This window comes from Cetorhinus maximus, chromosome 7 (genome assembly GCF_964194155.1).
Source record: "Cetorhinus maximus chromosome 7, sCetMax3.hap1.1, whole genome shotgun sequence".
Taxonomy (NCBI): Eukaryota; Metazoa; Chordata; class Chondrichthyes; order Lamniformes; family Cetorhinidae; genus Cetorhinus; species Cetorhinus maximus.
Window position 1 is genome coordinate 143,629,112 of NC_135885.1, and position 14,833 is coordinate 143,643,944.

At 41.6% G+C, this 14,833-nt stretch overlaps 1 protein-coding gene across 3 annotated transcripts in view; it reads left to right on the forward strand.

Moving 5' to 3' along the window:
• pcca (propionyl-CoA carboxylase subunit alpha) overlaps positions 1-14,833 on the forward strand; it is a 343,070-nt gene that overhangs the window by 17,286 nt on the left and 310,951 nt on the right. The gene's annotated exons all lie outside the window — the stretch shown is intronic.

Genomic DNA, 14,833 nt, shown 5'->3' on the forward strand with positions numbered 1-14,833 from the left:
CTCCCTTGGCACTGCACTGGAGCGTCTGCCTGGACTTTTGTCTCTGGAGTGGGACTTGAACCCAAAGCCTTCTGACCTAAAGGTGAGAGTGCTACCCATTGAGCCACAGCCTGGGTAGGGCAAGCAGACTCAGTAGTAACTTTCAAAAGGCAAGTGGATATATATTTAAAAAATAAATTATTTACTTAAGTTGAACTTGGTGGCTTCCTCAGTCACGATTGATGGTAGATTTTTCCAACCTGTAAAATATATCAGCATGGTTAATTTGACAGCAGTTACTGAAACTAATCAAACTGATGTTTTTCATATCACATGCATGTGTAATACTATGTATTACCTACCTTTTTCTTTTTAAGGCTAAGAACATAGATCACATTAAAATACAAAACAAACTTAGGGTTTCAGAAACAACTAACTGTGAATCATTTCAATGTAACATTTTCAACATGATTGTAAAACAAATTATAATGAAGTTCACTCCATGACATTGTACTCATGTGATCAAACACACAGTCCTCCTTTTAATTGCTATTTTTTAAAGAATATTTATTTACTTAGGTTTTCTAAGTTATTATTGTAATAAGTAGTCCTATAGCCCTGAATGTTCTCTACATATTTCACCACTGTTTTGGACCAGCATCCTGCTTTTCAGTTGAAAACGTCTATATGATAGATTAGAAATTGCTACTAAATTACTGCAAAACAGTGTGTTAGCTACTTCATTATAACAAAGGATAGCAAGTATATCAGTGAAACACAACCCACCATTTTTCAGCATAATAGACTCGAAACGTTAACCCTGTTTCTCTCTCCACAGATGCTGCTAGACCTGCTGGGTTTTTCAGCATTTTCTGTTTATATTACACATTTCCTTGTGCGTTTTTTTAAAAAGAAAAGTGATGATATGAATTGCACACCAAGGCTGAAAGCTACGTCAACAGCAACAATTTAAAAACTGAAATTACAGATGTAAAAGGTTATGGATTGAGGATTAGAGGAGAAACACTACATTATTTAATGGTAATTTTGGTTGTTCGCAATTTTTAAAAACATTTGTGCATGGGCTGTAGGTGTCGCTGGCTGGGCCAGCATTTATTGCCCATCCCTAATTGCCCTCGAGAAGGTGATGGCGAGCCGCCTTCTTGAACTGCTGCAATCCATGTGTAGGAACACAGCAGTGCTGCTAGGAAGGGAGTTCTAGGATTTTGACCCAGCGACAGTGAAAGAACGATGATACAGTTCCAAGTCAGGATGGTGAGTGACTTGGAAGGGATCTTGCAGGTGGTGGTGTTTCCATGCATCTGCTCCCCTTGACCTTCTAGGTGGTAGAGTTCTTGGGTTTGGAAAGTGTTGTCGAAGGAGCCTTGATGAGTTGCTGCAGGTGACCAAGGGTAGACAACAGTAAATTGAATCCTGTTTTCCAATTTTCTGGATTGACACTATTTACTTTCTCACAAAAAGGTAGTAAGTGCCATTGTTCATGGGTGCCAGATGATCTCTGGCCAGTGGGGGTGAGGTGTCTAACATCTCTGCTGATCTTGGACACTGAACTTCTCAGCACATTATTCTTCAACTTGGTGGGGTCGGGGGAATTGTCAACAGCTGATCCTCTCTTTAGCCAATGCATACATTTTCCAACCAGAATCACCACATGGAGATCAGCAAAGGAAATCCTGGATTCATTTTTTTTTCAATCTCCTTCTGTGTTCCAGGGATAGTAAAACTAAATTCATCTGTGTCACTTCCATGACAGCTGAGATTAATATATAGAAACTTGTACACGTGCTTTGAAGGCCAGATCTTTGTGTGGCTCAGTTGGAAAATTGGCTGAATTTTACATGTGGATTGAAAAGGTCTTGTATTCCTACATTACAACAGTGGCTGCACTTCAAAAGTACTTAATTGCCTGTAAAGTGCTTTGGGACATCTGGAAGGTGCTATAGAAGTACAAGACTTCTGTTCTTTTCCTGGAAGGAGGCAAATCCCATAGCTGTAGAGTATTGGGTTAGAGATACAGCTCAGCCATGATCTAACTGAATGGCAGCGCAGGCTTGAGCTGAATGGTCTTTTTCTATGATACCAAAATATTACAAGTCACTGACTTTGAATTGTTTATTTCTGGTGCTAAATAAACTCAGAATCAAAAATGCTGGTGGTTTGGCCAAAATTTGAGAAGTAATGTTGGAGCAATATTTGAACCTCTCGCTTTTTTCATTTATTCATGGTGTGCGGGTCCTTGGCAAAGCCAGAACTTATTGCTCAGCCCTCATTTACCTTGAGAAGGTGAGCTGCCTTCTTGAACTGCTGTAGTTCACGTAGTGTAGGTATACCGCAGCGCTGTTAAGGAGGGAGTTCCAGGCTTTTGACCCAGCAGCAATGAAGGAAAGGTGATATAATTCCATATTTTGCTGTATTTTAGATTTATTTTGCTGGTCTGAAAGGAGCAAGCATTGTAGCAACCTGTAATTTTAAGTCTACTTTTCTGAGCAGACATAATTTTAAATGTTTCTTTGATGTTTTTAGTGCGAAAGTATATTTTTTGTACAGTTTACTGTAACCATTTGTAGGATCCACATTATATAATTTTACTCTGTTTCTTCAGTTAGACTTTTTCAAAAACTAGTAACACATTACAAAAACATGCACATTTACCTAGGTCAATTTTCTCCTTTCAAAAGTAAAAATAGAATGAAACACAATAAAGGGCTGTCTGTGCACTTGAATTTTGTGGAGTATTAGGCATTAAGGAAACGTACAGATACAATGTCCTTCCTGAAAACACTTCAGCCATTCCTACAATTGAAACTGGCAGGACAATGTACCCTGTGTGTTAATGAAGCAAAATCGTGCCCTTCTGCTCTTTTCTGTCAACACATCCAGATGGAACATATTCTAACTTTAACTGGTACTAAAACATAAGTTTAAAAACTCAACTTGTGGCCAGTTACTTAAAATCAAGATGTATGGATATGTACATATTTTCAAATCTGGGTGAAATCTTGATAACGATTTGAACAACATAATGAACTGGTCACTGATGACGTTATCGTACAAGAAGAACATTGAGTACCCACTTGTGAGTACAGCAATTAAGTCTTACAACTAGAGGTCATTTGTGTCAATGTCCACTCATGAATGCATTGACTTTGAACCTTTCAGGAAGTGGCTTTTGTGTTACATTCCAAAGCTTGGCAGATGAGATGGCCTCCCACACTTACCTTTGTAAACCAACTGGATTGTGGAAATTACACCACACTGTGCATGCATAAACTGGCCATGACTCTTTTTTTTATTCGTTCTTGAGATGTGACTGTGCCTGGCAAGGCTAATGTTTATTGCCCATCCCTAATTGCCTTTGAGAAGGTGATGGTGAGTCGCCGCCTAGAACCGCTGCCGTCTGTGTAATGTAGGTTTACCTGCAGTGCTGTTATAAAAGGAGTTCCAGGTTTTTGACTTACTGACAGTGAAGGAATAGTGATTATGGTTCCAAGTTAATGTGATGCGTGATTTGGAGGAAAACTTGCAGTTGGTGATGTTCCCTTGTGTCTGCTGCCCATGTCCTTCTTGGTGCTAGAGATTGGAGGCTTGGAAGGTGCTGTTGAAAGAATGATGCACTATGCATTGAATTCACAACCTTAATAAGGAAAAAGAAAGACCTGCCCTCATATTGTTCCTTTTACGATCTCAGATTGTCCCAAAGTGCTTTATAATCAATGAAGTATCTTTTTTGAAGTGCAGTCACTGTTGTAATGTAGGAAACATGGCATTTAAACTTATGCACAACAAGATCCCTCAAACAGCAATGTGATAATGACCAAATAATCTGTTTTGTAATGTAGGGTGAGGGGTAAGTATTGGCCAGGATGTCAAGGAGAACTCCCCTGCACTCCTTCAAAATGGTGCCAGAGGACCTTTTATGTCCACCTCAGAGGGCAGACAGGGCTTAGGTTTAACATCTCTTCCAGAAGATGGCACCTGCAATAGTGCAGCATTCCCTCAGTACTGCACTGGGAGTGTCAGTCTGGTTGTTTGTATGCTCATGTCTAAGGGAATAACAGTGTCATGTTTGTGATATCATTATTCCAGTTCAAGCTGTAGCATGTTTAGCTAGCCTCAGAAAGACTAGAAGAGTGAGAAAGACCAGGTTTAAAAAGAAACTTTCCAGAGATAACAGAGCTTTATAAGGCCCAATTTATTTTGTTTCAGCTGCACAAAACTGTACTATGGAAACCAGCAGCTCCAAGCCTGCAGTTTATTTCCCATAACTTCTGCATTTCATTCAGCTATCAGTGTAGTTTAAATTAACTAATTTTTTCAATTCTGTGCAGAAGGTGATGCTCGAGGGGTAACCTGCAGCTGCCAATCACTTCCCACCCATTTTTACAAACCCTGTATGCTGAAGGCCCATTCTGGTTTGACACATTGCGGGACATTCTGCATGACTTCCACCTGGCTCTCCCAGCCCCCCTTCCCAAATTCCTGCCAGTGAGCGTCCAACACATCCCCCTTGGGTGTACCACCTTCCCATGCCAATTGGAAAGCAAACGAGTTCTTCATTACCTGGTTGGATGAATCTCGAGCACCAGCGAAAGAACTTACCATTGCCATCTCCAATATCTTTATAACCAATAAAATTAACACTTTTTTATAACTAATCATCAATGATGTTCAAAGAGAATAAAGGAAAAACAAAAGGACACAATTTTTGTTTGTATCTCCATGACTTTTCTCTGAGGTTGCTCATAGCAGAGCCCTAGGGATTAATCATGCATTCATTTCTTCACTCAGGAATGGGAATTTTTGGAAGTCTCTACCTCAGCAACCTTGCATGCTCAAAAATTAAGTATATTCAAGATTGGAATCAATATATCTTTGGACTGGGATAGTGAAGTTGAGGGAGAAGGTCAGGCATGACCTTATTGAATGGCAGAGTGTAAATCAATTCTCAAAAGACTTAACAGGTTTATCAGGGAACATGAACAAAGTGTAAGCAAGAAATAATAGAAGTAAAAACTGCTGTACCTCATCCTGTAGATGCTCTTTCAGGATTTCTTTTCCGATGTCCAAAATATCTGGGCAACATTGGGCAATTTCCAACCTGCCCAAAGGGTTACTTGGTGGAACATATGCATATACAGCAGTATCAACCATCTCTCAGTGGATAGCACTCTCCCCTCTGAGTCAGAAGGATGTGAGTTTAAGACCCACTCCATAGACTGGAGTGGAAAAATCCAAACTGACACTCAGTGTTGAGGGAGTGCTGCACAATCAGAGGTGAGATGTTAAACTCAAGGCCCCTTCTGCCTTCATAGGTGGGTGTAAAAGATCACATGGTACCACTTTGAAGGAGAGCAGGGGAGTTCTCCCTGGTGCTCTAGCTGATATCCTTCAGCCAACATTGTTAAAAACAGATTATCTGGTCATTTTCAAATTGATGTTTGTGGGATTCTATCATGCACAAATTGCCACATTTCTTATATTTCCTACACTTCAAAAAGTTATGAAGTGCTTTGGGGAAACCTGAGGTTGCGAAAGGCTCTGTGTTAATGCAGGTCTTTTATTTTAATGAAATATTAGAAGTTACATTTGTCATTGGGATTGGGAGCCCACTTTTAGGTTTGAGATTTTTAAGTTATGTAATATCTAGCTTATGATTTACAATGTTATCAGTGAGCTTAGAGGTACTGTAAGTGCTGATTTTGTAATGTAATACTTATATAAATATTTGAGCTATTGCTGGCTATGTAATTTATGACTTTCACATGGCTGAAGGTTAAACCTTTCTTTTCATACTGTCTCTGTTTTATAGCTGTTAGATGATTAAGGCAGTACCATTGTTGTTTCTCCATTTTATAACAAATTCTGTTCCGTCCAGAGGTCAAACAATGGGCTGGATTTTGTAGTTAAAAATAAAAGTGAAGCTACCCCTGCTTACTGTTGTCATTGGATGGCAACTTCATGTGATCATGCAGGTGCAGTTAAGTGTGGAAATCTGGAAGTTGTTGTCTGAGTTACCCTGCTTTGCCAAAAGCTGCGCTACACTGGCAACTTGCTGAAAGACTCTGCATTGAAACCCATGGAGTGGTGTTAAGTTGTTGTACTTACTCCATAGATACAAACTAAACTTACCAGAAAATGTTAGGGCTTGTCCATTCCAGTATAAGTGCCCTTTTAACGGAGTGGAAAGTCAAAATTATTGCCAAACAACACCCCCCTGCCGTGACACAGAAAAGTAACTTCAAGAAAGTGAAGTTTCACCCCTTCAAATTTTGATTATTGTTGGAAACTTAACAATAAAAGAACATTTAAATTAATTAATAGGTAGATTTTAAAGAGCGAGCCTCAGTTATCAAACTGCAAACTTTAATAGCAAAATTTAAATTTTTACAATTTAAAGAATCATGATTTTAAAAATGTTTTCATATAAGTAATTAAAATACCATGTTGAATTTATATTGGTAAATGTGAATTCGTTTAAGCTTTTATTTAAAGGATTATTACTTTTTGTTCCTGTTTTTATTACTCCCATCTTAATTTCAGCTTTCTTCTTTCTTTTTATTTTGCTTTCTGTACTGATTTGATATTTAGTTTTCCAGTCTAACTCACATTTTCTGATTCAAACACTTTGCTGCTCATTAGCAATTCTTGAGCCGGATTAAGGAGATACACAGTTGCTTGCCCTAGTCACATAGGCCCAGACCCCCTGTTAAGCTTCCTGGTGTCTTGTGCCTTGAACATAGGCTTTTGCCTCACTCCATCACAGATTGAAGAAAGTGTTTCTGGCCTGGCTGAATTTCCTTTGGGGGTGGGGGAGCAGTGGCAGATAGCGATGATGCTATTCACAGAGGAAGGTACATTCTCTTCTTTCTTCCCTCCTTCACCTTTCCAGAGGTTATGATTAAGTGGTGCTATGGTTCTGCATGTGCCAGGAGTCCACCAGTACCTCATTCATTCTTAACATGTGAGCCCACTCGAGGAATTGTCGACAGGCTGTTGAACTGGATTTCGTACCTTGACCCAATTCTGTGTTTATCTGCCGCCTACACACTGGTATGCTCCCCAGAAAGGGTTAGCGGATGACTATCAGAGTGGAAACCCTAAGCTGTGTTTTTTTCTTTATCACAGAGACTAATAACTTTTTAAAAAGAAAGGAATTCCCTTGATGACAATGGAAAGAAAACTGCTGGGCAAGATTTCATTTTTTAAAACTTTTACTGTAATAAACCAACTAAAATTAATGTAATTCAAACACAGGTGAAGGATATTTCAAATAAAAAGGTAAATTTCACTTTAAATAGCCGATACAACAAAGATATGCCTTAATAATAAAAACAAAAAACTACTGCGGATGCTGGAAATCCAAAACAAAAACAGAATTACCTGGAAAAACTCAGCAGGTCTGGCAGCAGCGGCGGAGAAGAAAAGAGTTGATGTTTCTCGAAACGTCAACTCTTTTCTTCTCCGCTGATGCTGCCAGACCTGCTGAGTTTTTCCAGGTAAAGATATGCCTTATATAGTAACAAGCACTTGCATTATCTCCTGCACAACTGTGGGATCACGTGGAACCTTACAGTCTTTCCAACTCAGCTTCCACCATGTAGGATCTCTCATTTCCCATCCAATCTTTTCAGCCCTTGAGTTGTATTCACCAGCAGCCGTATTCCATCCAAAGTCCCGGACACGTTTATCACCGACAAGGCACACGTCTATGAGTCCTCTATCACTCAGGTCATGATAGTCCTGATGGCACGGAATTCCCTGAGATTCCCTTCTCCCCTTCTCTGACTCTTATAAATGGTCTGGTGGGCTCTGGCAACACAAACTGTGGGGTCTTCTCTAATCCCCAATCTGTTGCCCTTCTAGTTTCCAGCTCTCTGCTCTTTCCAACTATATAACACACACAGTAACCAAGGGCAGAATTTTCCGCCTACCGGGCGGGCGGGCCCGACCCAATCTCCGGTGGGCAGGGAGCCGATCCCCGCCGGAGAAGTGGGCCCCGCTGCCATCGCCCAGCGTGACGCCTGGTGGGAAGTGCTATGCGCTTCCTGTGTGGGCGGGGGGGATTCCCCAAATGCAAGAGTGTGCTCTTTCACGCATGTGCATGAAAGAGCGCACATCTCCCTGAGGCTAAGTGCTGCCTCAGGGAGATCGCTGAAAGATGTACAAACATTAAAAATAGAAAAATAAAAAAATCCTTAACATGTCCCCCTCTTGTGACAATGTCACACGAGATGGGACATGTTAATAAATTTCACTAAAACTTTATTAAAGTTTTTTAAACCCTACATGAAACCTCATCCCGCTGCTGGATGAGGTTTCATGTTTTTTCAGAAGCCTGCTGGGGCTTCTGGCCTGCCCACCAACCTTAAGCTTGGACGGGCAGGTCCTTTAATTGTTTTAATTATCCTGTCAATGGCCTCAATTGGCCATTGACAGGTCGGTGGGTGCAGAGCTGATTTTGCTGTGCCCCTGCCTTCATTAAGATTTAAATGGGGCGGGATGACGTTGAGGGTTCCCCCGACGTCATCCCGTGTCATTTTGCGAGTGGGCCCCGCCCCCTGCTCGCCAACGGCAGAATTCAGCCCCAAGTCTCTGCTTTATTAGACCATAAGACCATAAGACCTAGGAGCAGAAATTAGGCCATTCGGCCCATCGAGTCTGCTCCGCCATTTCATCATGGCTGATAAGTTTCTCAACCCCATTCTCCCGCCTTCTCCCCATAACCTTTGATCCCCTTACCAGTCAAGAACCTATCTATCTTGGTCTTAAATACACTCAATGACCTGGCCTCCACAGCCTTCTGTGGCAATGAATTCCATAGATTCACCACTCTCTGGCTAAAGAAGTTTCTCCTCATCTCTGTTCTAAAAGGTCTTCCCATTACTCTGAGGATGTGCCCTCGGGTCCAAGTCTCTCCTACTAATGGAAACATCTTCCCATATTCTCAGAGACCTGCTTCAATACCAGGATCTGTTTGAAGACTGCCAAACAGAAAACCTTTCCATTTGGAGAGAGACATGCTTTTTCTTCTTTACACCAACTCTTTTGTGTTCTGAACTGCCAAACAGAAAACACAGGCTGACCCAACCCCACTGCAATTAGCTTTTTATTTACCCTTTGCTTCCTAGCTGTTCACCCTGATGGCAACCTCAGGCCACATGGTCTTTTCTTGGAGCCTAATGATGTCATAATCAGGAAACCAATTAATCCTCTTTCAGAATACTCCCCAGCTCACTTTGGTCTTAAAGGACATTTCACAAAAAGAAAATGCTTTTCCCAGCACATGGGTTGTTATACCCAAAAATGCTGAGAGTAATTGGAGTACTCACTGCTATACCTATTGAAAGTACCTAACTCTACACTGACCAGGGCTCAAACAGTGGTTCCTTCTTGATGCGTGTGGATGGCTCAGCACGATGCCACATGGTGCACTTACCCATTGATCCATAACAGACTAAGGAAACTTTTTGATGGAAGATTTCACTGCTTTTAAATAAATCATGTGCAGTACTGCAAGAAAACTCAGTTGACCTGAAGCCTGCCATGAAGAAAGAGATAACGTTGGATCAGTGTGCAATTTGTAGTTTGATATGTCAGATCCTAACTGCAGCCAACTTTGAAATATTTGTTTCTCCATGGTGTTATGATCTCGGTAGAGATTGATAAGTTAAAAAGAGATTCGAACTTCCAGTAACTAGCTGAAAGAATGACATGACAAGATTTCACGTTTTAAAAGTTTTAACGTAACAAATGACTAAAAAAATCGCCAAAACACTATTTTCTTTTTGTAGGCAGCTTTTACTTTAAACTACATAAAGCGACTTTCCCCAATTATACTTAACACGCATTGCACACTCCATGGAATTACAGTCCTTTTAGCAAACAATCTCCAATTGCACCCAGCTTCCAATGGGTTCCGTTTCCCCGTTTCGCCAAGTAGTAACTTTGAGTGACGATCTCCAGGCACTTCCTCAGTTTTCAGGGAGTTTCTTAGATCCACTACCAGCTGTCAGAAGACAAATCTCCTGGAATCCGTAGAAGGCTGCAGGATGCGGCTCTTCAACTAGAGACTGTCTCACTCCTGCATGTGGTAATACTGTGGTAGCTCTCAAAGTCAAACAGCCTCTTCTCTCTGCTGATCATACATAACTGATGTCCATGTGTGATATTCATTGATTTGCAAGGAAGCCTGTAACCTGATCTTAAAAATGGCTTCCTCGGCCCTCTTCTCCATGGCAACATGAAACACCTTGTATCTAGGTAGAAATGTTAATTAGCTATCCCTGACCTCAGCTTTCTTTCCTCTTAGAGGTAAATGGACAGTTTACAGCACAGCTGTTTACAACCTGATACCTATAACATTTTTCTGGGACTTTGGAGAGAATTGGAGTAAACTGATTGTGAACTCGGGGACTGCTGCCATTGTCTTCAAACATAAATACCTTGCACCTTCTTCCCAGTTAAAAACACTTAAGCCTTTGCTTTGATCTCTAACAATCATAACATGGAAGCTTACTGTCAGGCTGAGTCACTGGGTCAAAATCCTGGAACTCTCTCCCTAACAGTATTGTAGGTGTACCTAAACTAAATGGCCTGCAGCGGTTTACGACGGCAGTCTGAAGACTCGTGCTTCAGAGCTTGCTGCTCCCCTAGCCAAGCTGTTCCATTACAGCTACAACACTGGCATCTACACAGCTATGTGGAACATTGCTCAGGTATGCCCTGCACTCAAAAAGCAGCACAAATCCAACGAGGCCAATTACCAGCCCATCAGTCTACTCTTGATCATCAGTAAAGTAATGGAAGGGGTCATCAACAGTGCTATCCAGCAGTACTTGCTTAGCAATAACCTCACTGACGCTCAGTTTGGGTTCTGCCAGGTTCACTCAGCAGCTGACCTCATTACAGCCTTCGTTCAAACATGGACAAAAGAGCTGAACTCCTGAGGTGAGGTGAGAGTGACTGCCCTTGACATCAAGGCCGCAATTGACAGAGTGTGGCATCAAGGAGCCCTAGCAAAACTGGAGTCCATGGGAATTGGGGAAAGCTCTCCACTGGTTGGATTCATACCTACCTCAAAGGAGGATGGTTGTGGCTGCTGAAGGTCAGTCATCTCTGTCGCAGGACATTACTGCAGGAGTTCCTCAGGGTAGTGTCCTAGGCCCAACCATCTTCAGCTGCTTCATCAATGACCTTCCTTCCATCATAAGGTCAGAAGTGGGGACGTTCACTGATGAATGTGCAATGTTCACCATTTGTGACTCCTCAGGTACTAAAGCAGTCCATGTCCAAATGCAGCAAGACCTGGACAATATCCAGGCTTGGGCTGACAAGTGGCAAGTAACGTTCGTGCCACACAAGTGTTAGGCAATGACCGTCTCCAACAAGAGAGAATCTAATCATCACCCCATGACATTCAGAGGCATTACCATCACTGAATCCCCCACTATCAACATCCTGGGGGTTACCATTGACCAGAAACTGAACTGGACTAGCTATGTAAATGCTGTGGCTACAAGAGCAGGTCAGAGGCTAGGAATCCTGCGGTGAGTAACTCATCTCCTGACTCCCCAAAGCCTGTCCACTAGCTACAGAGTACAAGTTAGGTGTGTGATGAAATACTCTCCACTTGCCTGGATGAGTGCAGCTCCAACAACACTGAAGAAGCTGGACACCATTCAGGACATAGCAGCCTGCTTGATTGGCACCCCATCCACAAACATTCACTCCCTCCACCACTGAAGCACAGTGGCAGCAGTGTGTAACATCTACAAGATGCACTGCAGGACCTCACCAAGGCTCCTTAGACAGCACCTTCCAAACCCATGACCGCTATCATCTAGAAGGACAAGGACAGCAGACACTTGGGAACACCACCTGGAATTTCCTCTCTTAGCCACACACCATCTTGACTTGGAAATATGCTGCCATTCCTTCACTGCTGGGTCATAATCCTGGAACTTCCTTCCTAACAGCACTGTGGGTGTACCTACACCACATGGACATCAGTAATTTAAGAAGGCAGCTCACCACTACCTTCTCAAGGGCAATTAGGGATGGGCGATAAATGCTGGCCTAGCCAGTGATGCCATGAATGAATAAAAAAAACTTCAGAATAGATCACATGACCCCCTTCATTTACCTTAAATTTAAAGATTCAGTCCCAAGACATCATAACCTTATAGACCTCACAATTGTAACAATGGATATGTCTCCATTTCAACATCTGTATGAAGAACTAGTGTGGCGGTGTGATTGTGTCAAATTGATATGCTCATTAACATGCCCTCTACAATCCTGCATTGTTTGAAGCCACATTCCCAATGGGATCATTACCTGGAAAAGCTAATTGGGCTTAATACTAGAACCAAATTAGTCCTTAGTGAGTATTTGCTTGGCTGAGAAATGTGCAAGAAAACTAGGTTCTGTTATAGATGGTATATGGAGGATAATAAAATCTTCATATTTTCTCTATTGTGTTCGCTGATAACATATCTGAAACTTTAAAGCGGTATAATTCTGTTCATAACCTTGCTGAATAAAATTACATCTGAAACTGCTTTTATGATTGCATAGATCTGTATTAGTGAACGGTTTGTAATTCAGGAACTTCAAGATGAATTCAAGCATTATCAAAATTGATGCTCTGTTGCAGAGATGAAAGGTGCAGAATCTTCTGAAATTGGAAGAAGTAGCTAATTTTGTGCCACTGAAAGGAAGGGGGACCATGCATGCTCATCAGTTTGAAAAATGTAAAGCAAACTATATAAAGTAAAAATAACTAAGAGTAGTTCGTGCTGTCTGAATTACCTGATCTCTGTTCATGACTGTAGTTCTTAATTTATCGTTGCATTCTAAGAGTTTATGTTTACTTAAATGTGTAATAGAAGGTTTTGTGATTTAAAACTTCAATAAATCCTCCTTTGCCTGAATGCCTCTGACCTAAATTGTAGGCCGGACTCTTAGACCTGTTTAGGCTATAAAGGCTACAAAAACAGATTGGAGCAACTGCAGTAAAAGGCTCTCCTAACAATCTTGCGAGAGTGCTCATGCTACACATATTACTGGAATAGCCATGTTATTTCAACAGTTCACCATAGACTCAGTAGATAAAGGGCTGAGTACAGCAGCCAGAGTATTCTCCTGTGTAGACATGGATGCTGGGGAATTCAGAGCCCCTAGTGCATCTCCAAATTAAGCTCCTGGAACTACTGTTTTTGGAAGAAGAAATCTCTTTGAAGAAATCAAAGCACCCTGGCGAGTTTTAGTAAAGCAATAACAAAGCTCAAAAACAGCTTCAGTTATGGGCCCTTAAATTACAGCCTGCGAGCTCTGACCTATTCTGTACCTCCCCCTTCAAGGATGCTTGGTTTTTCTTTCACAGCAAAGTACGAGGCTTTGCCCTTCAATTCCAGTGATCCAAAAAAAAAGGGGACCCCCCCCAGCACAGACCCAAGGTTTGTGCGGCCCCCGTCCAAACACTAACAAGCTCACATGCATGCCCCCATACAGAACTAGAGAAAGCTGATCAGCTTCAAAAAGAATGCTTCACTGCTCAAACAGCCCTGAATGGTTCATATTGATTAGCTTCCAATCTCAGGGAAAAAGATGATTTTACTTGTGGGACAAGAACAGTTGAATGTTGACTGCCAACTTAAAAAGACGTTTAGCACCATATGAACTACTGTAGGGTCCCAAATTTTCAAATGATTGGACACATTGTCACTGGCACTTGGTAAGAGAGGGCTGTCCTCTGTATGTGACTGAATCTTCCCAAAATGTAAGAGCTGTGATTTTTCTTGCAACAATTGGAGAATTTACAAATCAGTACAACTGATTAAGCAGGCTTTCAGCAAAACTTTGGATTCTACTCTGATTACTTCTGTCATCCCTAAATATATGGGCAAAGTTCTGATCTATATGGGACCTAAATATTATAGGAAAATAGAAACAGGAAGAGGCCATTCAGTCCCTTGGGCCTACTCCACCATTCAGTAAGTTTATGGCTGATGTGTATTTTAACTTCATCTGTCTGCCTTTGGCTCCATATCCCTAAATGCTCTTACCTAGAGTACAGGAGGGGTGATTGAGGAGACTGGGCCTGTATTCCCTAGAGTTTAGAAGAATGAGAGGTGACGTCATTGAGACATGCAAAATTCTTACAAGGCTTGATGGAATAGCTGTAGAAAGGATGTTTTCCCTAGCTGGAGGGGGTCTATGACCAGGGAACACCATCTCAGAATAAGGGGTAGGCCATTTAGGACCAAGCTGAGCAGGAATTTCTTCACTCTGGGTGATGAACCTTTGGAATTCTCTACCCCAGAGGGCTGTGAAGGCTCAGTCATTGAGTATATTCAAGCTAGAGATCGATAGATTTCTAGTTATTAAAGACATCAAGGGAAATGGTGATAATGCAGGAAGATGGCTTTGAGGTTGAAGATCAGCCATGATCTAATTGAATGGCGGAGCAGGCTTGAGGAGCTGAATGGCCTAATCCTCCTATTTCCTATGTTCCTAACAAAAATCAGGCAATCTCAGTTGTGAAAGTTTCAATTGATCCTCATCCTCAACAACTTTTTGTTGGGGAGGTGGGAAGCGGATGGGGAGTTCCCTAACCTTCCACTAACCTTTGTGTGCAAAAGTGTTTCCTGGCATCGCCCTGAACGGCTTGAATCTAATTTAAGGTTCTGTCCCCTTGTTCTGGACCCTCCACCAGAGGGAATAGTTTTTCTCTACCTATCATAGGCTTTCTTTACTTTAAAATAACATTTTTGTGTGTGCATGTGCTTTGTCTGCATTGTAATCAGCAACCTTATTATTTCTTTACCTTTTT